The sequence below is a fragment of the Corythoichthys intestinalis genome, chromosome 16 (assembly GCF_030265065.1).
Source record: "Corythoichthys intestinalis isolate RoL2023-P3 chromosome 16, ASM3026506v1, whole genome shotgun sequence".
Lineage (NCBI taxonomy): Eukaryota > Metazoa > Chordata > Actinopteri > Syngnathiformes > Syngnathidae > Corythoichthys > Corythoichthys intestinalis.
Genome location: NC_080410.1, coordinates 39,428,271 through 39,455,762, shown reverse-complemented (window position 1 = coordinate 39,455,762; position 27,492 = coordinate 39,428,271). Strand labels below are relative to the sequence as shown.

Below are 27,492 nucleotides of genomic sequence, written 5' to 3'. Positions count from 1 at the left end.
GAAAATTTCTTTTTAAAAAAAAAAAATATATATATATATATATATATATAATTTTTTTTTTTTTTTTTTTAAATATCGCAATATAATATTGCAAACCCCCAAAAAATCGCAGCAATAGTTTTTTCCAATATCGTTCAGGCCTACTAGGAGGCATGTTGGACGACACCAGTGTTGACAGCAGGTGGGAGCAGAGGTTGAGTGTCTCCCCCAAGGGAGCAATCAAATGAAGCTTCTTGAAGCAATGGAGCTTTGCAGCCAATTGGTTCAAAACCATGGTGGTTCATTTGGTCTTATGCCAGTCTTAAGATGCCGCTGTCAAATTAAGTGTTATCCGTTAATACCTTTTGGTGTAAATATCCCATAATACAGTGAGGACAGCTGCAGCTTATAAGTCAGTGCGGCTTATCTATGAACAAATGCCGTTTTCGTGTCAAATTTGGTGGGTGGCAGCTTCTAGTCATGTGTGCCTTATTGTCCGAAAATTACGGTACATCTTCCCAAATGCTTTACAGTTCGGTTTCAGATAAACTGCCCAACCTTTTTGTTTGTTTTTACCTCTGTGTTGATGTTGGTTTGGTTGCTTATTCCCATGAATTGTGAATTTAAATGGTTAAACTTGACTCTTTACGTATCAGGCATTTAACTCTGGTAAAGTACTTTGTTCGCAAATTGAATTAGTAGATTAGCTACCGTCTTTTAGCTTATCCGGCTATGAATACAATGGCAATTAAATGCGATTTGAAAGCGAGGTTCTCACTCAAGAGCTTTGTCTAATATTGTGTTAAAAAGATATGTAATATTTGAAATGTATCAATACTGATTTATTTATTGCTATTTGTTTATATAACCAAAATGAATAGAATCAATCTGTATGAATTAATTGCCTATCTTTGGGATATAACCTGTTGCAATTTTGCATGTGCACTACTCATAATTTCCAGCTTTGTTACTGCAGTCCCTGTAATCTTTAACAAGATGTGTTGTTTTTTATTTTCTGTTTGACTCAAGCATTACTCTTTCAAATCGATATTAGAAAGTTATTTGCAAGGCTAAATCAGCAAGGAGGAATGAGAGAGGTAGGCTAGGTAACCCACCTGTTGAGAAACACTGATTAATTTCATAACAGTGAGAGTGATATATCCATATTTCTGTCCAGACAAAGTAGAGCAGTAGTGTGCAGGAATCGGTGACGGAGAGATGCAAGTTGATGATCATGAGAAGAGGTGAATTGACTATCAACAAGGGATGTCACCACAATTTTGATTTTGAATACCGATGACTGAAAAACAAAAACAAAAAAAAAGTCACTATTTAATTAATGTTGTTTTGTTTTTGTTTTTTTTACAAAGCGTGTATTGTGGTCAAAAGTAAGGTTGAGAATAAGTTATTAATTAAATGCAGGATAGCACCGCCCAAATGGTGAGCAGAGTTTCAGTTTGCGCCACGAAAGATGGTAATCCTTTAAAATGACGGAAACAAAAAAAATGCTCATTTTCAACGTATTATTAAAAATGTTCCTGGCTGGAATATTCTGTCAAAACGGATGCGGTGTCTACTTTTCCACCGGTAAGACAGATAAACCCGCACGCTCACTCACGCACGCATACACACACAGCTGGGGTGCCTGTATGTACGAGCATGGGCAAAGCTAATATCCGGGCATATATCTTGTAAATCAATTTTATTGCTGACACTGCGTTTCGGGGTCATCAACATGTTTGCCCCCCCCTGCTTAAAAAAGTCAAACTCCGCCTCTGGGCTCAAGATGCATGATGCTGCGTTGAATCGACTCGTAAAATACGCAACGTTTAATTATGAGTAGGCACTGTAGCACTGTTTTAGCCTGGCTAGGGGGCAAGATAAGACAGCAGTCTTATAAATCACTGTGAGAAACCCTGCAACAATTACTGACGCTAATAATAAAAAAAAATACGATAATAATTACACCCGTATTTTTTAATTGCAAAAAATGGTCACAAAGTGTTATATAATAGCACCCTGGTAGCTTAGTGGCTCATACAGTGGGGCAAATAAGCATTTCGTCAACCACTAATTGTGCAAGTTCTCCCACTTGAAAATATTAGAGAGGCCTGTATTTGTCAACATGGGTAAACCTCAACCATGAGAGACAGAATGTGGAAAAAAAAAAAAAAAAAGAAAATCACATTATTTGATTTTTAAAGAATTTATTTGCAAATCATGGTGGAAAATAAGTATTTGGTCAATACCAAAAGTTCATCTCAATACTTTATTAAGTACCCTTTGTTGGCAATAATGGAGGCCAAACGTTTTCTGTAACTGTTCACAAGCTTTTCACACACTGTTGCTGGTATTTTGGCCCATTCCTCCATGCAAATCTCCTCTAGAGCAGTGACTTTTTGGGGCTGTCGTTGGGCAACACGGACTTTCAACTGCCTCCACAGATTTTCTATGGCCTGAGATCTGGAGACTGGCTAGGGCACTCCAGGACCTTGAAATGCTTCTTACAAAGCCACTCCTTTGTTGCCCTGGCTGTGTGTTTGGGATCATTGTCATGCTGAAAGACCCAGCCACGTCTCATCTTCAATGCCCTTGCTGATGAAAGGAGATTTTCACTCAAAATCTCTCAATACATGGCCCCATTCATTCTTTCCTTTACACAGATCAGTCGTCCTGGTCCCTTTGCAGAAAAACAGCCCCAAAGCATGTTTGCACCCCCATGCTTCACAGTGGGTATGGTGTTCTCTGGATGCAATTCAGTATTCTTGTCTCCTCCAAACACGAGAACCTGTGTTTCTACCAAAAAGTTCTATTTTGGTTTCATCTGACCATAACACATTCTCCCAGTCCTCTTCTGGATCATCCAAATGCTCTCTAGCGAACCGCAGACGGGCCTGGACGTGTACTGGCTTTAGCAGGGGGACACATCTGGCAGTGCAGGATTTGAGTCCCTGGCAGCCCATTGTGTTACTAATATTAGCCTTTGTCACCGTAGTCCCAGCTCTCTGTAGGTCATTCACTAGGTCCCCCCGTGTGGTTCTGGGATTTTTGCTCACTGTCTTGTTATCATTTTGACGCCACAGGGTGAGGTCTTGCATGGAGCCCCAGATCGAGGGAGACTATCAGTGGTCTTGTATGTCTTCCTTTTTCTAATAATTGCTCCCACAGTTGATTTCTTTACACCAAGCGTTTTACCTATTGCAGATTCAGTCTTCCCAGCCTGGCGCAGGTCTACAATTTTGTCTCTGGTGTCCTTCGGCAGCTCTTTGGTCTTGGCAATAACGGAGTTTGGAGTGTGACTGAAATGAGGGTGTGGACAGGTGTCTTTTATACCGATAATGAGTTAAAACAGGTAACGATTGGAGTCTTGTTAGACCTCGTTAGAAGAAGTTAGACCTCTTTGACAGCCATCTTGCTTGTTTGTAGGTGACCAAATACTTATTTTCCTCTCTAATTTGGAAATAAATTCTTTAAAAATCAAACAATGTGATTTTTTGTTTGTTTTTTCCACATTCTGTCTCTCATGGTTGAGGTTTACCCATGTTGATAATTACAGGCCTCTCCAATCTTTTCAAGTAGGAGAACTTGCACAATTGACAATTGACTAAATACTTATTTGCCCCAATGTACTAAAAAGTTAAATACAACTGAATTGTAATTTATTTTAAACTCTCTTGTATGACTACAAACAGGTGTTTTACTGATGAAATCCTTCTTTAATAGTGTACGGGTCAAACAAGCGTGTTCAAGTGCCTTTGTATTGAAATAACAGACAGCAACAGGTGATGTCAATGAGAACCTTCTCTTAAAGAGAATGCCGTTATTGTCGTATGGAGGATTTGCATCTCGTGTGCTGTTGATTAAACCAGTCATTAAGTAGCTCGTTTGCATCTTTACGTGGAGAGTGGCCGTTTAAATGCGATCTGCCAGATGCAAGGCACCAACGCGGCATATATTAGACTCTTCCTCTATGAGTAGCATTTTCTCACAGGTCTTTGTTAAATCTGCAAAGCAAATACTGTGCTCGCGTGCATGCCATCGGAGTTTCAAAATGGAAACGCGGCAATAAAAATGCTAATTTTGATTCAATGCGATCAGAGCCTTGCGTGTCAGAGGATCTCATCTAAAGTCCATTAGTATTTGGAGGATTTATGTTGCTCCGTGCACCCTAACAGGGATAAAAGTCCTCACAGCGGTGAATCAGTCAGGTCCTGATGAGATCTTTCGTTGTTCTGAGTGACGCACAAAAAGAATTTTTACTTCTATTTTACACTCAAGTAGCAGCTCTCTATTATGTCTTTTTGCGCCCTGAGGGAAGGCATCCTGTAAGAAACAATAACGTTCCTGTCAAGATGGAGACACTTTTATTTCGCAGGCAAAAGGTGCTCCTGTTTTTCCACGTGCCCACTCGGGTTTCCTGTCATTCACTAGCATCGGGAATGTTACACTTTTTATTTCACTTCTGCGGGTGATTTTGTTCGCAGACACGTTCTCCGTCTTACATAAATCAATTTATCTAAAGGAAGAACTTTAAGTGGCGGCTCGGTGTTCAGGCGGTTAGCACATCTGTCTCACGGTTCTGAGGATGTGGGTTTGAATCCAGGCTGAAGCCTTCCCAACAGAGGCGATTGCTGTAAGATTGCAAGGGAAGCTCAGCTTCCTCCCAAAAATAATTGATCAAATGTATAATGTTGTGTGGAGATGTCGTTGACTAAATATGCGCCACGACGCGCTCAATTTTTGCTCAGAATGAGCTTCTTATCACTGGTTACGATGCTGCTTGCTTTACATTCACGCAACTTCACAGTCATTTAAACAGTGTGGACGCTGTGCGTTTCCAGAGTTGAGAGTACATTGTTTCGCTACAGCGAATCGAGACACGTCATTGGCTAAAGGCAGGGTTTATCCAGCCCATCGGATGCTGTGCGTCTCTAGCGGTCTATGGGCAGTGGGCGGGGCTCGGCTGGTCCGGACGCTCTTGTTCTCTGCATGATGATTGGATGATATGTCTGAAGCTGAATCCCTTTTTGATTGACAGCAAAATGAGCATTTTTCAATTTTCATTCCGTTGTTCTGAGTAAACCAGAGACTTTCATAATCATCCTAGCGACACTTGCTTTGTTAAAGGGTATGACAACACCTTGGGAAATGCTAATATTCCATCATTTATCCATAAACGCATGCCTTTTGGATTCATATCATGCCACTTCGTGTAATTACACACATCGCAACACCAAGAAAATGATAGAAATTTGGATCGATTGCCAAGCTAAAAGGACCCGTCCACGAGATCCCGGAAATCTAGCATATTGTGTGCGTGACGTCACTACAAGGAAACAACCGGCTCAGTGCTTAGTACTGAATGGCGGCGATGATAGCGGACAATTTTGTTTCTAGTTGCAGCGACGACTCCGACGTAACGAACATTCTTCTAATGGTGACGAGGAGAGTTATGAACCTTTCTTTGGTGTTTTGGGTTATCAATTTGAGCCCAAACGAAAGCCAATGCAGCCTAATGAAAGAATCATTGAGAGCAGCAATCACACTGATGAAACACCGGCAACATCGTGTGGGAAACACCGAATGGTTTGTTTTGCATTTCTTTTTGTGAAGCTGATACACCGTGACCGCAAAATCAATGTATAGAATAATTATCTTTTATTGTGCTATCATAGGTTTTCGCTCTGCCAACAGATACAAATATGAATGAAATTCGAGGATTTGTTCTATATATTTTACAAGCGATAATTTATACATGTGTCCAGTCCTATATCCAATGCGTGATATGTTTTTATTATAAAAGAGTACTCACTCTGGCCATTTCGAGCTTGGCTGCTCCGCTCCTTTGGTTAGCCTGGGGTGGTCTCATCAGAGCCAGTCGTCCTCTTTCTTGATATCTCGGGACATTTAGGTGACTTTGCGTGTTTGGTGGCTGCTTTCATCAGCAATTTCTTAGCAAAACCTGATTTCATTTGTCCATCGTTCGAATAGCTTCCAGGTGTAAAATGCGCACCACACAAAACTGTGCCGGAGGCTGGGTCTGCAAAATTAGCCCTCTTAGGACGGACGAACTTTACTCATTGTCTGCGTAGTCCAGCTCTTTTTCTCGCGTTCGGGAACTCATGGGTACTACATTGCGACAAATGGCTATTTGTAGACCACATAGCATGACAGGTTTGAACCATTTTAGCGATTTTTTGATAAAATACGAACGCAACTCTCTCGTCGATAAACAACGATTGCACCTGCGCAATTTATTTTTTGTTAACTTCATTAATATTTGTTATCTTGCCACATAACGGTTCTGTTGATATCTCACAGCCCCTTAGTGTTTTAATACCCTTTACAATACGACAAATCAGGCTTATTTCTGTTTTGTTTTTTTTCTGTTGTAGCTGCTAGCGTGTAGATACTTTACTTCTGGCACTCTGGTTTCTTTCCCTATCGAGAAACGGGAGCCGCTAAGCCCCTTCACCATCACAAAGCATTTCCTGGCGGACACACTTTGAGCTTCCCCTTATTGAAAGACCAGCATCCACCACTGCTTCTCCGGGTTGCCATGGATTCTTGAAAAGTCTAAAAAGGCATTGAGTTCATTTTTTCAAGCATAATTTGCATTAAAATGTCTTGAATCATTTTTTTCAAAAGTCTTAAAAACTTGTACAAGTACTCAGTACTATTAGTTATTTAATCGAGTCATCGCCATTTATCATGTTAAATATACAGGTAGTCCCCGGTTCACGAACGAGTTCCGTTCCTGCGCTGGAGATGTAACCTGGATTTCTGTGTGAATCGGAATGAACCCTTTAAATACCTCAAAACACGTTCTAAAAAAAACCCTCTGTCAGTGGGCTGCTCTGTGTGCGCGTGTGGGGTGGGCGCGTCGTAAAGTCGAAATCGTGTAAGTCAGGTCTCTCGTAACCCGGGGACTATCTGTAATTGCGTTGTTGCTGTGGCTTTGGCAGGCAGTGGCGAGGGCCAGATAGCCGCAAGATGTGCATCCGTGCTGAGGCAATAGTAACATCGGAATTTAACCTAAATTAGTTGTGATTTTATATAGAAAATGCTAATTTTGCTTTTGTTGAGTAAGATTAACATGATTCTGCATGATCTACTCAAGCATTACATTTCTGATGTGAAAATTGAGTGATTTATTAGCTGTTGAAAACTTGCACTGAATTAAAAAAACAAGCTGATATTTTGGGCAAAAACCTACAGTTGTGGTCAAAAGTTTACATACACTTGTGAAGAACATAATGTCATGGCTCTCTTGAGTTTCCAGTTATTTCTACAACTCTGATTTTTCTCCGATAGAGTGATTGGAACAGATACTTCTTTGTCACAAAAAACACGAAGTTTGGTTCTTTTATGACTTTAATATGGGTGAACAGAAAAAAGTGATCAAATCTGCTGGGTCAAAAATATATATACATGGATCTGAAAAAGCGAATCACTGACTTGAACAAGTCAGGAAAGTCACTTGGAGCCATTTCAAAGCAGCTGCAGGTCCCAAGAGCAACAGTGCAAACAATTGTTTGTAAGTATAAAGTGCATGGCACTGTTTTGTCACTGCCACGATCAGGAAGAAAATGCAAGCTATCACCTGCTGCTGAGAGAAAATTGGTCAGGAGGGTGAAGATTCAAACGAGAATCACCAAAAAGCAGATCTGCCAAGAATTAGAAGCTGCTGGAACACAGGTGTCAGTGTCCACAGTCAAGCGTGTTTTGCATCTCCATGGACTGAGAGGCTGCCATGCAAGAAGGAAGCCCTTGCTCCAAAAGCGGCACCTTAAGGCTCGACTGAAGTTTGCTGCTGATCACATGGACAAAGATAAGACCTTCTGGAGGAAAGTTCTGTGGTCAGACGAAACAAAAATCGAGCTGTTTGGCCACAATGCCCAGCAATATGTTTGGAGGAGAAAAGGTGAGGCCTTTAACCCCAAGTACACCATGCCTACCGTCAAGCACGGTGGTGGTAGTATTATGCTGTGGGGCTGTTTTGCTACCAATGGAACTGGTGCTTTACAGAGAGTAAATGGGATAATGAAGAAGGAGGATTACCTTCAAATTCTTCAAGATAACCTAACGTCATTAGCCCGAAGATTGGGTCTTGGGCACGGTTGGGTGTTCCAACAGGACAATGACCCCAAACACACATCAAAAGTGGTAATGGAATGGCCAAATCAGGCTAGAATTAAGGTTTTCGGATGGCCTTCCCAAAGTCCTGACTTAAACCCCATTGAGAACTGGTGGACAATGCTGAAGAAACAAGTCCATGTCAGAAAGCCATCAAATTTAACTGAACTGCACCAATTCTGTCAAGAGGAGTGGTCAAAGATTCAACCAGAAGCTTGCCAGAAGCTTGTGGATGGCTACCAAAAGCGCCTAATTGAAGTGAAAATGGCCAAGGGACATGTTACCAAATATTAGCGCTGCTGTATGTATATTTTTGACCCAGCAGATTTGATCACTTTTTTTCTGTTCACCCATATTAAAGTCATAAAAGAACCAAACTTCATGTTTTTTGTGACAAAGAAGTATCTGTTCCAATCACTCTATCAGAGAAAAATCAGAGTTGTAGAAATAACTGGAAACTCAAGAGAGCCATGACATTATGTTCTTCACAAGTGTATGTAAACTTTTGACCACAACTGTATATGGTATGTTAAATGTTGCTTTTGATCCTGAAAATATAGGTGACTATCTCTGATACTGATATAAAAAAACAACAACAAGTAATTGGGGTTTTATTAGGGAACAACTTTGAATTTTTTGATGTCACTGCTCATGGAGACTACTATATAGCTAATGGAGGTGCCTGGTTCGGTTTTAGGTAGCTAGCGGCTTTGGTTTTCAAAATATTGGAATTTTAAGTCTTTGAAAACAAACGGAACGGCCCCGCGCCCCGTGTCTCATCAACTGATAGTTATGGCTAAGAGGGGTGCCAGGTTCGGTTTTAGGTAGCTAGCGGCTTTGGTTTTCAAAATATTGGAATTTTAAGTCTTTGAAAACAAACGGAACGGCCCCGCGCCCCGTGTCCCATCAACTGATAGTTAAGTTTATCCATGATCATGAAATGCCAGCTCTGGATTGGAAGTCTATCGTCGTCAGTGGCAGCTAATGAGTTAATGCCAAAAATGCGACATGAAAGGTATTTAAAACATGCCCACGTCAACTGCAAGCAGATGGTTCGGGATCCTTCTTCTTTAAAGGTGACCGACCTCACCTTTCTAATCCAAAGCCTCCATTACCTCCCTTTGTTATCGTAAAAGAACACGCCCGACCATGTCCTGCGAAAAGGACACGTGCAATTAACATGCACTTTCCCTGTGTTAGTATTTTTGCCGAGGAGACGATGTCCCGTCGTGTCTAACGGGTGGCAATAATGGATGTGTAAGAGTGTGAAAAAAAGTCTTTCATTGTGATGTGTGTGTGGTTTTGTGGGCGAAATGATTATGGGTATTATTAATCGCCTTTATCTGTGAAGTGGAAGAAAAAAAATCATCGGGGAGTGAGAAGATCAATGGGTAACAGCTGCCTGTCACAACTCTTGTCTACGTCTATTCATTTCATTTATGACTGCCTTCCTCATTGCCAAGTACGGAGAGGACAATCTTGCCTTGTGCTGTTTTGTCTGCTTTTATTAAATGTTCCTATGGCCTACTCTACTCTAATAAGGTGTCTTAACAAGGTGTTTTGAAAGACCCTTCAAAATGATACCATACAAATGTTTTTCAACAGCGCTTGTTCTTCCCATCTGTAAAAGTGGATCATGAGCAAGGGCGTAGGTTTGCATAGGGACGGTGGGGACATAACACTACCAACTTTTCAGGATGCTCAAATTCTCCCCACCAGCCTTATTTGCATTATATGATGAGTTCACTTGCAATAAGGCAAATAAGTATTTAGTCAACCACTAATTGTGCAAGTTCTCCCACTTGAAAATATTAGAGAGGCCTGTAATTGTCAACATGACAACCTCAACCATGAGAGACAGAATGTAGGGGGGGGGGGGGGGGGACAGAAAATCACGTTGTTTGATTTTTAAAGAGTTTATTTGCAAATCATGGTGGAAAATAAGATTTTGGTCAATACCAAAAGTTCATCTCAATACTTTGTTATGTAACCTTTGTTGGCAATAACAGAGGCCAAACGTTTTCTGTAACTCTTCACAAGCTTTTCACACACTGTTGCTGGTATTTTGGCCCATTCCTCCATGCAGATCTCCTCTAGAGCAGTGATGTTTTGGGGCTGTCGTTGGGCAACACGGACTTTCAACTCCCTCCACAGATTTCCTATGGGGTTGAGATCTTGAGACTGGTTAGGCCACTCCAGGACCTTGAAATGCTTCTTATGAAGCCACTCCTTTGTTGCCCTGGCTGTGTGTTTGGGATCATTGTCATGCTGAAAGACCCAGCCACGTCTCATCTTCAATGCCCTTGCTGATGGAAGGACATTTTCACTCAAAATCTCTCGATACATGAACCCATTCATTCTTTCCTTTACACAGCTCAGTCGTCCTGGTCCCTTTGCAGAAAAACAGCCCCAAGGCATGATGTTTCCACCCCCATGCTTCACAGTGGGTATGGTGTTCTTCGGATGCAATTCAGTATTCTTTCTCCTCCAAACATGCGAACCTGTGTTTCTACCAAAAAGTTCTATTTTGGTTTCATCTGACCATAACACATTCGCCCAGTCCTCTTCTAGATCATCCAAATGCTCTCTAGCGAACCATAGATGGGCTTGGACGTTGTACGTGTACAGCAGGGGGACACGTCTGGCAGTGCAGGATTTCAGTCCCTGGCGGCACATTGTGTTAATGATAGTAGACTTTGTTACTCTGGTCCCAGCTTTTTGTAGGTCATTCACTAGGTCCCCCCGTGGGGTTCTGGAATTTATGCTCACCATTCTTGTTATCATTTTGACGCCACAGGGTGATCTCTTGCATGGAGCCCCAGATCGAGGGAGATTATCAGTGGTCTTGTATGTCTTCCATTTTCTAATAATTGCTCCCACAGTTGATTTCTTTACACCAAGCGTTTTACCTATTGCAGATTCAGTCTTCCCAGCCTGGTGCAGGTCTACAATTTTGTCACTGGTGTCCTTCGACAGCTCTTTGGTCTTGGCCATAGTGGAGTTTGGAGTGTGACTGACTGAGATCGTGGACAGGTGTCTTTTATACCCATAATGAGTTAAAACAGGTGCCATTAATACAGGTAACTACTGGAGCCTCGTTAGACCTCGTTAGATGTTAGACCCCTTTGACAGCCAGAAATCTTACTTGTTTGTAGGTGAACAAATACTTATTTTCCACTCTAATTTGGAAATCTTTAAAAATCAAACAATGTGATTTTCTGTTTTTTTCCCCCACATTCTGTCTCTCATGGTTGAGGTTTACCCATGTTGACAATTACAGGCCTCTCTAATCTTTTCAAGTAGGAGAACTTGCACAATTGGTGGTTGACTAAATACTTATTTGCCCCACTGTTTATAGGTAATTTAGACTGTTGTGTGGATAAAATAGACTCTACCATTATTAAGTGAATTATTTTCATTATTTTCAGACTTACATTTATCGCCTTTCACTTGCTGAATGTTTTGGTCCATTTTTTTCCCTCCTCAAACACACGTTTGATTGGCTGACGCCACCACTAATTTTGCTAAAGAAAGTCAGACGTGCATCAGAGTTAGCATAACATTAAATTGTCTGAACTTGCTAACCTGTAAAACTACTGCAGTCAGGCCAGCGTCCACAAGGAACAACGAAGTCAAGCCAGCCGTCCCTCATTGGGATCATTGTTTACATTATGTGCATTAAGTTTTTCCCACATGCTTACATTAATTTTCACATTATTTTTTTTCTAAATGACTTATTAAGATTTATTTTGCATTGGTAAGGTGCATAGCCCTGACCACAGTTCAATAATCTGTTTGGTTTTATAAATGTCCCCAGCAAAAAGTGTACATGCAGATAATGCTGTTATATCGTCCCTACCAATGTTGAGAACGAGCCCACGCCCTTGGTCATGACATAGCGTTTTTTTCGACATTTTCCCATCATCACTTCCGTGAAGACACCTAAGTTCGACCTTCACTGAGGTCAGAAAAATATAGAAACAGTAGCATAAATTCAACACTGATTGAAGTGAAAGGACATAAGCATGTACCTCATATAAGCTAATTAACCTTGTGAAGAACAGTGGCTGTAATGTAACTGGATATAAATGGACACGAGGCGGTGTCAACGGAGAGAACGTATCTGCACCAAGTGTGTCAGTTTGATTGAATGTTGCCTATTGAGGCGTATACAACAGGCAACCTGTTCTAGGACACCCAGTTGACCGTCAATCTATTGCCATTTCTCATTTGCTTTCAAGTATTGCAATGGTTTCATACATCCAATGCGAAGACCTTCAGAGTATAGGGCTGCAGCTCTCGATTATTTAAATAATTAATCTATTGATTACTTAGCAATAATCTTAGAATAGTTGAGTAATCTGATGACAAACATTTCATGCCTTGCAGAATAGATTGTAGGAGATGTAAAAAGTAAGAAACAAGTGTTTATGCTTGCAACAATATTTTAGCTTGCTAAGATTGCACTTTCAAAAGAACATTAAATGCATGTAAAACTAAATTGAAATACCTGAGCTTAGCCTCAAACGGTATAAAAAAAAAATAATAATAATAATAAAATGACGATCTAAGTACAACAAAAGAACAATTGGCTAACTTGCACAGCAAAAGTCCGCTAGCTTAAATGCTATGAATTGCTAACATTTTCTTATTTTGCAAAGCTCTTAACAAAACATTCAAACACATATTGTCACAAAAAACCGCTAAGTATACTACTTTTAAACAAAATAATGACTGCATAAACAAACATATTAGCTCAAATGAAAATATACCTTTTGTTGGTCTTAACAGGGAGCACCCTGGATTCAGCCATGTTAGACGAGTATTGGCATACTGCACTGGAATATAAGCCGCAGCTCCCTTCACAGTATTATGGGATATTTACACCAAAAGAGAGACAGCGGTAACACTTTATTTGACAGCGGCATCATACGACTGTCATAAGACCAAATGAACCACCATGAAGCTTTGTACCAATTGGCTGCAAAGCTTATTCCCTTAAAGAACCTTCATTTGGCCATCACTGCTCCCTTGGGGGAGGCAGTTAAACTCTGCAGCCCCCTGCTGTCAAACCAGTTGTTGTCCATATCTCCTAGCAATCCAACATGCCTCCTAGCATGCATTGCAGTGCTACAGATGTAAATAACAATCAAATTTCCTGTTCTGTGATAATTATATCTTCAGTTACTGTTCCAGTTGTTTCATAAATTGCAAGTTATGGTATATGGTAACATTTTATTTGACAGTGATTCTATAAAACCGTCATTAGACAATCATAATTATGATATGACACTGTCATGAGCATAAATGAATGCTTATAACAGATGTCATTTAGTGTTATCCGGCAAATTATCTCACTTTTACATGGATAACATCCGAGCTGGACATAAATGGAGTTAGTGACATAATTTGCCAGATGACACTTAATGACGTCTGTCATAAGCATTCAGTAATGCCCATGACAGTGTTATGTCATAATTATGACGGTCTTATGACAGTCTTATGACGCCGCTTTCAAATAAAGTGTTACCTATTAACCCAAATAAATCAACAAATAAGCCACAGTGGACTGTAAGCCACAGGATTCAAAATGAAGGAAAAATGTAGCAGTTTATAGTCCGAAAATTACAGTAATCGTTGCCGCACTATCAGAGTATAAAAGATACTTTTGTTTCAGGTACTCTTGCTTCATCCCACACTCCTAAAACGTGTATGCTATGCTCATAGGTGTGAATGTAAAAGCTGGGGAGTACTGTGTTTGGCTGGTAGCAAGTCTAGGGTATACAATGCCTCTCTCCCAAAGACACTCAAGATGCCTTCAATCGTCCCCCCAGGAATCACGGAATTTATCACAGATTGCAACATCTGAACATACCTGTTGTTCTCATCACAGCCGCTAGATGTTGGGGTTAAATAGCACCTGCCAGAAAGAAGAAAATCTATATATAATTAACTGACTGAATATTTATGTATTCATTTTCAATAGTCAGCAGTAATGTTTATAAAACAACTGGATAATTTGCACTTAGTTTTATTTCGTTAAATGTTCTGCACTTAACAATTTTCTGCTGCATGCTGTTGGCCTGGTCAAGGTCAAGTTGATGGCTTCCACTTGAAATCTTCCCTCCAGTATTGCTAAGCATCAAGCCCTTTGTTTGATGATGTTTTTCTCTTTATAAGCAATGTGAATAAATCTGCTCAAGAGTGACAAGGACAATATACTGGTGTTTATTAATTCAAAATCGCAATGTTTCACAATGTTAAGGTATTGCAAATAATTTCACAAGATAATTTTTACATTTAGACTGGCTGGCAACCAAATTAGAGTGTACCCTGTCTCCTGTCTGATGTTAGCTGGGAAAGGCTCCAGCACCCCTGCGACTCTTGTGAGGATAAGCAGTTCAGAAGATGAATGAATGATTGAATGAATTTTTACATCGTTGTTGCATAGCATTGCTTTATAAGTGGTCATTTATGTTTTTTTTTTTTTTTTTTTTTTTTCATTGCCTTTGGAAAAACAACTTTTAAGTTGTGGAATCAACAATCGCTCCCCTAGAATCGACATTATTCTCCATGGAATCAACGCTTTATCGCTGCAGATTCCTGGGACGACTGACCAGAAAAAAAAATGATGGATGTACCGTAATTTCTCGAATATAACGCACACTTTTTTTCCCCCCAAAATCAACTTGTAAAATCATGGTGCGCATTAAACACGGGTACAGGGATGGAGACAGAAATATATATATATATATATATATATATATATATATATATATATATATATATATAAAATATATATAGTATATATATATGTCAAAATTATCGCGTTAACGGGCGGTAATTAATTTTTTAAATTAATCACGTTAAAATATTTGACGCAATTAACGCACATGCCCCGCTCAGACAGATCTAAATGACAGTACAGTGAAATCCCTACTTGTTAATTGTGTTTTGTGGAGTTTTGCTGCCCTCTGCTGGCGCTTGGGTGCGACTGATTTTATAGGCTTCAGCACCCATGAGCATTGTGTAAGTAATTATTGACATCAACAATGGTTTATTAATAACTAGTTTATTTTTTGATTGAAAATTTTACAAGTTTTATTAAAACAAAAACATTAAGAGGGGCTTTAATATAAAATTTCTATAACTTGTACTAACTCTTGTAATTGTTGTAACTCTTGTAATAAAAGAGTTGTAATAACTCTTTTAAGAACTACAAGTCTTTCTATCCATGGATTGCTTTAACAGAATGTTAATAATGTTAATGCTATCTTGTTGATTTATTGTTATAATATACAAATAAAGTCCTTATGTACCGCAGGTTAAATATATATATCCATCTTGTGTCTTATCTTTCCATTCCAACAATAATTTACAGAAAAATATGGCATATTTTATAGAGAGCTTGAATTGCGATTAATTGTGAATAATTACGATTAATTAATTTTTAAGCTGTAATTAACTTGATTAAAAATCTTAATCGTTTGACAGCCCTAATATGTATATATAAACCGATTTTTTTTTTCTATTGACACGGCCATGTTGTGTTGAAGAAACGTATGCGGCGATCTGTTGCCGACCATTAAGGTACGTGGCGTCACCATCTTGTTTCGGTAATACTTCACTCTGATCGGTTGAAAGATTTCGTCTGTGTTAAATTCTGCTTTTTTCACTCTTCATAAAGCACAAAATTTAGTTTCTTGAACTCATTTGAGTCAACGTTTATTGCAGCTCCGCAACTTGGACCATAGCAAACGTAACACAACACAGACTTCCTGTATCCTTCAACTATATCTGTCCCTCGGGAAACTCAAACCCAAATAACAATAGTTCCTATTGTTACTGTCGTGTCGACAGCGATGAGCTCTCTCGGATTTCCGACTTAACGTTCTCATTTTCATTTTACCGTATCAATCCATGGAGGAAACATTTATTCATCATGATGAAACGAGCAAGTTATACAGCAGCCTTTAAAAGAAAAGTCACAACCGTTTTGTTTTCTCCTGGATTCTGGTAATTTGAAGAAGTTATCAGATCATATTATTACCGTACATATTGTCAGTTTACGGTAATGTTTTGAACTACCAATGTGCTATGCTTGTGCTGTGTTTCACCAGTCAGTAAAATGACATTTCTGTAACTGTACACGAGCTCTGTTTTCTTGTATTCTTCTATTTATTAGTGCTAAAATTAGGGTGCGTGTTATACACGGGTACAATAATTTTCCCTAGATTGTACAAGTAAATTTGGGGTACAGTAAACCAATGAAAACAGTCCACAAATTAGCATCTGCTGAGGAGCCTCCAACATGGCTTCAGCCAAGTCATGTGATATTCATCGGGAGGCAAGGCACGACAAAGGGATATTGATGCAAGGGGCCAGCACGAACGACCGGTTCAATTCCATTGATGAGGAAAAGAGCCCAATAAACTGCGAGCACGCTGATGTTTTACAATCACTTTATGCCACCAATTTGAGTCCTCCTGCGGGATCCATTTCTAATCCATGCTGCTCCCTGCACTAATCCATTCAGATAACTCTTGTTCTCTGATGCCATCAAGACCTATTGCACTTTGCGTTGCACTCACTTTAAACTTGAAGCTTAAAAGTCGCCCTCACTTGCACTCCGATGCCATCAATCAGGATGCCGATTTAACAATGGTTCAGCCCTCTGTTCTAACAGAGGCCATGGCCGGCAACCGGCCGTAAAGAGCCTAGCACAATCCCAACAAGCCACGCTGTAACATTTCACTAGTCCAGTAACACTTTAATCAATGGATGGTTATAAACATGTATTAAACGTTTTACGACACACTAAAGCCTGTCTCCCTTTATGGGACGGTCATGTGTTTAATAATTCATCCCTCATTAGCAGACGCTGTTTCCTTTAGACTTAGATGCTTACTGATAGAAGTAAATAGCGTGCTTGTTTGCTCATCTGCTTACATTTAGCATTTGCATTTAGATTTCAAAAATCCCCTTGGCTGTATGAGTAAGACTTTAAGCACTGGCACTTGCATATTTGGCAGCGTCATCCCTGTCTACACAATTTTCGTTTCACCTGTCATTCATTTAGTACTGGTCTTATTAAAGTTTTTTCGGAATTATGTCTTAATGCCAAGACCCAAACTTACAGATGACATTTCAGTGAGTAATTAAAAACACAGGCATTAATTTAGCATAACACACAGAAAGGTCGGCTTGACCAACAATAGAGTTCTGCTTTCTTATTTTACTTTATACAGCAACTTTAGATCTCGACTGATTTAAAGCAGTAATGTGAAGTAATTTCATAACATGCCAAATAGCGTCACAATTAAAGTAATTAAACATTGTCCAACAAATAAAGCACGAAAAAATAATTTATATGTTGTATATTTGACAAAATAATCGCGTTTCCGAAGTTCGAGCCTGAAAGGGGACGAACCCGGAAGTGATACGTCACACCGGGAACAGCGATGGCAGCTTCATATATACGGCCGCCATACAAAGCCCTTCAAACAATTATTCAAACAGCGATATAAGCGATAGATCGAGCGCAAGGGAGGAGATCCAAGTTTTTGAAGAGTTGGAGGAAGAAGAGGAGGTTGGAATTTTATGTTGGACCTAACATGTATTAGCCAGACGCTAATCAGGATGCAAACAATGTGCCTAGACTACCTGACATGGAATGGATACAAGACCCATCAAGATTGGTAAGATATAGGCTGTTATTATTTTCATGATTTGAAGATGCAGGCATTTGCACATAATTTTATGTTTTTGTCTATCTGATGACATTGTTAAAAAAAAAATAATCATCAGACATCATGTTCATTTTGGCAGATCCGGCAGCTCTCGTGCATATAAAATAATAATATAAAAACGTTGGGGGGGAAAGAAGGAGATGAGTCGTTGATGGCTTTCTCCACTTTGTTGTGGCAACAATAAGAAAACAAAAAATAGCGGAGTGCCGCCACATTCGACCGCGAAGTTTTGCTTCTCGCCGATCTCCTCACCGCCTACTACTCCAGCGTCTCTTAAACGGATAGTGCACAGTACAACAACAATGTATCGAACACACGACGTGCTGACGACTTTGTTTCTTTGTTAACACATGAAGCTAACAGTATGAACACAGCTCGGCACAGCTCTCGGCAGGAAGTGGCGTCTAATGGCGTGAGGAAATGTAGTTTTTTCACACAGGCGAACAGATTACAAATAGGGTTGTTCCGATCATGCTTTTTTTGCTCCCGATCCGATCCCGATCGTTTTAGTTTGAGTGTCTGCCGATCCCGATATTTCCCGATCCGATTGCTTTTTTTTGCTCCCGATTCAACTCCAATCATTCCCGACAATTTTTCCCGATCATATACATTTTGGCAATGCATTCAGAAAAAAATGAATAAAACTCGGACGAATATATACATTCAACATACAGTACATAAGTACTGTATTTGTTTATTATGACAATAAATCCTCAAGATGGCGTTTACATTATTAACATTCTTTCTGTGAGAGGGATCCACGGATAGAAAGACTTGTGACTTTGTGTATTGTAACTAAATATTGCCATCTAGTGTATTTGTTGAGCTTTCAGTAAATGATACTGCAGGCATGCTCCAATGCATGATGGGAAGTGAAACCATTATGGGAAGTAAAACCATGACTGTGCGTCGTGCTACCAATAGATATATCTTCTCTGCTTTGGGAAATAACTTAAGGTGTTAAGACAAAGATCTATTGCGACCTTGCTTCGCCACATTGCTTCCCATGATATTTCTAATCATAGAAAGAGGGATTGCAAGGTATTAGCCAATTGAAGAAAGGCTTCAAAGGCTGCCAAAGTTCACTGTACTCATTTTGCACTGCCTTTTATCTCTCTATAAAGACAAATCGACGTCATTACATATTGAGCGCGACAATGAGTGAGAGGGTCGCGCAGCGCATATATTAATAACATAAAATATTTTAACGAACGGCTGTTCCTGGCTGTTCCTGGGCATTCTCCTGCCTCCGCCTCCCCCTCTCTTCTCTGGCTGGGCATCCGCCCTGCGCTCCGTCGCGGGTCGCTGGCTGGGCGCCGATGTATCAGCGGGGTGTCGCCTGCACCAACGGGGGGACCCTGCCTTGCCTGGGGCTTGGTGGGCCGCTGGGGGTCCCGTGGCGTGCTGTGCCGGTTGGGGGGCTGCGGCTGTGTCTCGTGGCCCGGGTGAGCGGGCGGGGGTGGGGGTAGGCGTGGGGTTGGTGGTGCGTCCCCTCCGGCCATCCCTGACGGCCGGTTGATGGGTGCGCGGGTGGGCCGGGGGACCACCCTGGGTCCCGGGGGGGGGGGGAGACGACCGCTCCCTTGCTGGGCTGCAGGAGGAGGGATGGGCTGCGCCTGGCCCCCCGATCACCCTCCCTCCCCGAGCTGGCTGGGTGGGGGCCGTGGCCCTGGGTTGGCGCCCGTCTGCGTGGCTGTCGCGCGCCCGGTGGGGCTTGCGTGCTGCTGGATGTGGTAGGGCATGCTCGGGTTGGGGGTCCCGGTGCCGGGATTGGCGATGCGGCGGCGTAGGGTTGGTCGCCAACGGGCTTACACTCATAAAACATTCACACGATTACTGGGTTCTACATCACAGAACTGATTTGTGTACACTCTACCCCTTTCAATCACTTGGCTTATAGGCTTATAGACACCCCCACCCCCATCCCCCTCTTTCACTGGTCAATAGGCCAGTTCAATTCTCTGCGCTGATGAACTCGCCTAAGTATCCTTGAGCAAGATACTGAACCCCACATTGCTCCTGGTGCTGCGTCACCAGTAGGTAGATGGCGATGTAGTGTAAAGCGCTTTGAGCGCTTTGAAAGGTGGAAAAGCGCTATATAAGTATAACACCATTTACCATTTACCGATATATGTGGTCGTGGACTCAACAAATTATGGCCAGTTATAATGGGATGTCCCACTGGATGTTTTACTGATATAACAACTTCAATATTTTTTAGGGCTGTCAAATTTAACGCGTTAACGGGCGGTAATTAATTTTTAAAATTAATCACGTTAAAATATTCAACGCATGGGCGGAATGACCCGCTCATGCATTGCCTCAAACAAACAATGACGCACTTGAGAGCTAAGAGAAAGAGAAAGGTGTCTTGTTTTGTGCTTTTTCTTAACAAATGTATACCTCACACGACGTGCTGGCACTTTGTTTCTTTATTAGCACATTCAGCTTCAACATTAACACAGCTTACAGCTCTCGGCAGGCCGTAACTCTAACTCACTCCTGCATCATGTGAGTAAACAACATGTTGGCGCTGCGTGCACTTTAAAGTGCCTCGGATAATTCTATATCAGAATATTACAAAAGGTGAGTGGACACAGGCGTTCATTGGACCGCGCCGTTTATTGGCATAAGCTTCGGCAACTCCTTCACAACAAACATAAGTATCATTTGGTGAAAGCACAACAAAAATAATATCTCTCTCAAAAAAAATAAAGTTCACAAAAAGAAAAGCGCTTCAATCTGTATTAATAAGGCCCTATTTTCACACAGTTAAAAAACATTGTAAAGAGAACTGGCATTCCCAATCAAAATAGCTATGCAACATACACATAAAACTTACTCAAGACTTTGGTCAAACTCTATTCAAACATTTCGTTTGTTCAACAAATACATTGGATGGCAATATTTATTCACAATATACAAACTATCAGAGGTCAAGTACGTTGTGAAGCCAGCACTCAAATGACGTGAATTACAATGGATGGACCAGTAAACAGGAAACTACGGCGTCAGTCGAGGGACAAAACACACTATTTGGCTTGATTTGTAATTTAATTTAAAACTCGCCATTTTGTCCTGACTATTTCTTTCTGGTAACGCAGTAGATATATGTGATTAGTATATAATGCTTTATTTTTCATTTATCATTCATTTAATTTATGCACCATGAATTCAAATGGTCTTCACAAACCCAAGCATCTCCATTTAGAGACATTTAGAGGTCATAAGTAATAGCTGCAGGTTAGGCTGTGATCAACTCATGTACAATGGTTGCCTGCTGTGCATTCACTTTTGAGGCAATGTATGAATTGGCGCAAAACCGATATTTTGAAAATGTCTTTTATCGGCCGCTGGTATTGGCCACCCAAAAGTGTCGGACATCTCTAGTCACAACACATATCTGTATGCCTTTCTTTGTAAGGCAACACTACTCTTAACTCCAAAAACTAGATTAATTTTGTCACTAAACAGAGCAAAAAAGCAGTATTAATATTTATTAAAATGCAGATCTGTTTCCGTGAGTGTCTGCACCACTGCTCATTTCCATGATGATGATGAAGCACCGCTTTCATTACAATGCAGAGCGAAACGACTCTTTATTATTCCAACACAGCTTGGTTAATCACACTTCTTCAGGCTCTCCGCTCTGCTGTTGTCCCTTCGTTTTTCGGCAAATTATACGCGGTATCCGCGCCCGCCGGCTCTCCGGGTTGTGCGATGACAATAGCATCAGATAAAGTAAAGTTGGGGAAAATGATAAGATGCGCTGCGACTGATTAGCTGCGTAAAGAGTGAGTCATTTACGAAGGAAAGGTTGTTCCGGTTATAAAAGTGAGTCAATGATGATTCATGCGTCGAGGCCACGTACTTCGAATAAAGTTGTGCTGGAGGTGAACACCAGGCGTAATATTGTGGATTATTATCTCTTTAACAAGACGATTATCTGCCTCTGTACAAGGACTGGGCGGATGTCAGGACGCTTTATCCTCATCAGGCAAATGTGCTTTTATTTTACAGCGAGAAATTGTGCATAACCTTCGTTTTTATCAGTTTTCATTTTTACCACTCTATATTCAACCCATAAATGCCATCACTTATTCCCCTGATTTTACGCAGTCAATCTGATCTGGTATTAATACCCTCCAAACCGTGTCTTTTTCAAAATTAGATGTTATTTCTAGAGTAACTACTGACTATAAATGTTATAACATCACTTTATGGGGGTAGGTTTACTTTCGGTCATCAATAGTAATGAAAAGCAGGTCTCTTCCAATTGTAAACATAACAAATAGCGAGTTGGATCTTTTTTTCCGAATATGCTGATGCATTCTGTTTGTCTCACGAGTGTTTTTGAGGATTTAATTTTTCTCTCGTCTTTCCTTAGGATGATGCATAGGACATAAAACCGAGTGATGATAGTTCATTGTTTGTGTTTATCCTCCTGCTGAATACATAATTTGGGTGAACGTTCCGAGGAGAGCAGTTAATTTTTTTTTAAATGGAGATTTTATTCGTCCTCTGTTATGGAAACTCGATACATTTTTATAGTATTGTGCTCATCATTAAGTTTAATTATTCTTGCAAGTGCACATGGAGGTTGCAATAGCTGCTGAAAATGTAAAGTGGGTAGGGCTTACTGACACTATTCTTCGGTGGTTCACATCCTATTTACAAGAAGGGGGATTTCTTTTTGTCAATCGGAAACTATCAGTCAGAACGAACCAAATTCATGTGTGGAGTCCCTCAAGGGTCAATTCTTGGACCACTCTTATTTAACATCTATATGCTTCCGTTAGCTCAGATAATGGAACAGTATGACATCTCCTATCACGCCTATGCAGATGACACACAACTGTACATTTCTGTGTCCCCACATGATTATAGTCCCTTAGTCTCCCTGAGTAAATGCATTCATCAAATCGATGAATGGATGTGCCAGAATTTTCTCCCGTTAAATGTGGAGAAGACAGAGGTGATCATTTTTGGGCCAAAAAAGGAAAGGTCAAAGATAAGCAGCCACCTTAGCACAATGTCACTTACAGCTACAAATCAAGTCAGAAACCTTGCCGTAATTATTGACTCAGACCTAAAATTTGATAGCCATCTAAAGTCCGTCACTAAATCCGCTTATTACAACCTAAAAAATATAACCAGAATTAAGGGGCTTCTGACTCAACAAGACATGGAAAAACTTATGCATGCATTCATTTTCAGCAGATTGGACTATTGCAACGATATATTTACAGGTCTTGATAAAAAATCAGTCAGGAAGCTGCAGCTAGTACAGAATGCTGCAGCCAGAGTCCTCACAAATACAAGGAAGCTGGACCACATTACACCGGTTTTGAAATCGCTTCACTGGCTTCCAGTGAGTCAAAGGATAGACTATAAAATACTACTGCTCGTCTACAAAACACCTAATGGCCTTGGACCAAAATACATGCTTGACTTGTTAGATTCCTATGAGACATCTAGACCCCTAAGTTCATCTGGAACCGGTCTTCTCCATGTTCCAAGAACAAGAACCAAGCAGGGTGAGGCAGCATTTAGTTATCATGCTCCTCACTTCTGGAACAAGTTACCCGAACGTCTAAAGTATGCTCAAACTGTTAGCTCTTTTAAATCAGGGCTAAAAACGCTTTTGTTTAGCACTGCATATCCATAACTGTCTATATATTTCAATCTACCTGCTTTCTTTTCCTCTTGTGCTTATCTCCATTGCTGATTTCAATTATTATTATTATTAGTATTTTTATTTTTGTTTTATTTTTATTTATTTATTTTTATTCTGTGATGAAATGTGATCTTTTGTCTTGGTTTTTACGTTGTGTTGATTTAAATGTGATTTTTATGATCTTCATGTGATGTAAAGCACTTTGAATTGCCTTGTGTTGAATTGTGCTATATAAATAAATTTGCCTTTCCTTGCCTAAACAGGACATAACAACAATCAACACAAACACACAGAGAGCGAGTGATAGTGTTAAGGATGGCATGTCCTGTTTAGAGACTTGTTTTCGGAACTGTACTTATCATGTGTATTGACCTGAAGATTAGCCATGGATTCCCGCTCATCCTCTTAGAGAGGAAGGGGCAGAGTGGAAGGTGGGTGGCAACTTGTTTTGCTGATTGCAAATCTGCAGGTGACTCAAGATGCATGTACAACTAAATTACCTTGATAATATGCTTGGAAGTCCTCGACGACCCAGAGCATCCCAGATGTTACTGCCTCCTTCACTGGACTCTGCAGCAGAACATACAAATAATGTTAAATTTATAAAATCTATGATTTAACAATGCATAATGACAACATCTGCAGCAATAATGTTTTAGGTCTTTGGAAATGGTCTGAGGGTAAGTTTACCAGTTCTCATCATCCTTCGCCTCTGTTTATCTGAGATTTTTCTTGGCATAAACCATAGACTTCACCATCAGTTGACGAGACAGTTCCCACAAACATTGCGCCATGCCTTCTCATCGGGGGAAAACTCAAACACGCTGCTTTCAAACGCCAGATGTAGGTGGAAAAAGGAAGAACGTTTTACTGCATACAAGCTGGCACCAGTGTCTCAAGAGTAATTTTGTCAAGGATTCAAGGTAATTATTACATAAAATAGCAGGCGCTTTGAAACGTAAAAAAGGCATGGAAAAAATTAGCTTAACTTTAGCTCGAAATATTTACGTAAAACAAATGATAACTGCTTGTTTTTTTGCTTTTAACAAAGACTCTAGACTGTTCTATGTTCATATGTACAGAAAGTCAGTGATGTACGCAATTTTTACAAGAATTTTCAACTTAAAAAGCTCTATGTTCTGTGATGGCTGCCTTGGATGTACACAATAGCGTAATTTTAGTCCGAAATATTTATGTGAAATGAATGATGACTGCCGTTTTTTTTTTTTTTTGTTTTGTTTTTTTTTTGCTTTTAACCAAGAATCTAGACTGTTCTATGTTCGTATTTACAGAAATTGCGGGATGTACGCATTTATTTACAAGAATTTTCAAATTTAAAAGCTTTGCTTTGTGATGGCCGCCATATTGTATCCATACACAGTAGCGTAAGTTTACATTCAAATGATTTTGTAATTTTCAGCCAACTGCCCGTTTTTTGGCAAAAAAGTAGTAATTTAGACATTTACGCGTCCATACATTTTTTTTTTTTTTGGTAACATTTCAATCTAAAAACAACGAGGGCCAAATAGCCGGCAAGATGCGCCTCCGTGCTGAGGCATCGGAATTCAACCTAAATAAGTTGTAATTGCATATAGGAATATACAAATTGTGCTTTTGTTGAGTAAAATTAAGATGATTCTGCATGCTTTCTTCATGTATTAAGTTTTTTTGATGTGAAAATTGAGTGATTTATTAGCGGTTGAAAACTTGCAAGAAATATAAAAAAATTAAGTTGCTAGTTTGGCCAAAAACTTGATATGGCTAATATGTTAAATATTGCGATTGATCCTGAAAATATAGGTGATTATCTCAGCATTTGGCGATTTTTGTGCATCTAGCATAAAATTTGAGATATCTCGCACACCCCCATACTGGATGTAACCCTAGACCATGATTTTGCCACCACCAAACTTCACTGTTTTCTGAGTGAATCTCGGATCCATGCAGGCTCCAGTGGGTCTCCTGCAATATTTGCGGCGACTGTGGTGTAATTCAATGGAAGATTCATCTGGAAAAATCTCCCTTTTGCCACTTTTCTAGTGTCCATCCTTTTGACAGGCTGTGGGCCTTGGCAAATGCCACACGGTTTTTTTATTGTCTGCCCCCTGAGAGATCTGCAGGATGGAAGGCAACATAAATAGTCTGAAATATCAACAAATCGAAGCTGCCTCTTATATTCCTAACCATAAAAAAGGACAAATTCTGCAGCAGGATGGTGCTCCATCGCATACTTCAACCTCCACCTCAAAGTTCCTCAAGGCAAAGAAGATCAAGATCCTCCAGGACTGGCCAGCCCAGTCACCAGACATGAACATCATTGAGGATGTCTGGGGTAGCATGAAAGAGGAAGCATGGAATACGAAACCCAAGAATGCCGATGAACTCTGAGAGGCATGCAAGACTGCTTTCTTTGATGTTCCTGATGACTTCATCAATAAATTGTATAAATCATTGCCGAACCGTTTGGATGCAGTCCTTCAAGCCGATGGAAGTCACACAAAATATTAAATTTGGATCTCACAGCCCCACTACTTAATTCGCTTATGTTATGTAATATATTTTTGTATTTGAAGTACATTTTTTGTTCAATTTTCACACTACTTTCTGTAGGCGACAAAACTTTTGTCTTGCCAAAATTTGACCTTTATGTCTTCATTAAATGATAAATCTTTTTTCAGTGAAACAAATATATTTTTGTACATTCAACATCATTTGGGAGAGTCTTAGCTTTCATATGAGCCATTTCTGAAACGAATTGAGTAATTAAAAGTCAGGTTATTAGCAATTGTTTCTACAAAATGGATAAGCGACAAGACTTTTGTCAGGGACTGTATATACATAGGCTATACGGATACATATACACACACACATATAAAAAAAAATTATATATACTATATATATATATATATATATATATGTATAGGGAACGATTTTGAATTGTTTGATGTCGCTGCTCATGGAGACTCATATATGCCTAAGGGAGGTGCCTGTTTTGGTTTTAGGTCTCTAGTTGCTTTGGTTTTGTAAATATTTGAATTTTAAGATTTTGAAAATAGGCCCTCTACGGATCGGCCCCAGCACCCTGTCCCGTCAACTGATAGTGAAGTCTAAGCATAAACCTATAACTGTGCCTCTTTTCTTTCAATTCCGCTATATATTCCTCTAAGTAAAAACTGACATCTGACACCTCTGACGTAGCCCTTCCTGTAAACCATAATGTTGAACAATGTTGTTTCTAGGTCATTTGAGCGTTGTTTTGAGGCTCCAATAATGCCACTCTTTAGAGAAGGTGCACAGAGGAGAAACACTTGCAAATGGCCATCATGAATACCCCTTCTCATGATTGTCTTTTTCTGTGTGTATAGGTCACGGGTCTGCAAGCTTCCCAGTGCTTAAAGTATTCAAATCCAGAAACAACAAGAGATGCCCAAAATTGTGCACCTGGCTTATTGAGTTAGGATGGGGAGTGTGCTCGAGCAGCAAGTGAACTTTTCCATTCAGTTCAACAATAAAAATCATCTTCAACACGGACACCAGCACTCGAAATTGGATTACACTTTACAGATGTACCAAAGGATGTGTGCAGATTTTACAATGCTTGCTACCGGCGTTTCACTGGCCAAAAAAATGCTTAGAAGCGAGTGAGATTAGGTGCGGGGGCAGAGCAGCCACAGCCGATGCTGTGCAAGCCTTTCCTCATTCGCCCCTTTCCGTCCAAATGGATCGAACATCTACCACCGTCAATTGCACTGAAACACGGTCATTCAATTCCATGCCAGCCATCCTAGTTAAAATGGATTTGATGTTTATCGCTTGCAGTGGCAGTGAATGAGCTCCACCAAGACATGCTTGAATGACTTTTACATATAAGACTCCCTAACTAAATCTAGAAAGGAGATGGTGGTCAAATTGACCAAAAATCCATGATTTTGACAGTCTCTCCCAGAAGAA

At 40.2% G+C, this 27,492-nt stretch overlaps 1 protein-coding gene across 9 annotated transcripts in view; it reads right to left on the bottom strand.

Annotated features, from left to right (window-relative positions):
- Window positions 1–27,492, bottom strand: part of elfn1a (extracellular leucine-rich repeat and fibronectin type III domain containing 1a) — a 233,279-nt gene that overhangs the window by 42,463 nt on the left and 163,324 nt on the right. For 4 of the 9 annotated variants that reach the window (XM_057860886.1, XM_057860883.1, XM_057860880.1 and 1 more), the window contains one exon: window positions 24,042–24,111. The gene's annotated coding sequence lies outside the window, so the exon portion shown is untranslated. Of the gene's footprint in view, window positions 1–13,990; window positions 14,036–14,174; window positions 14,310–24,041; window positions 24,112–27,492 lie in introns of all 9 variants that reach the window. The other 5 variants (XM_057860885.1, XM_057860882.1, XM_057860888.1 and 2 more) reach the window with 2 other exon arrangements.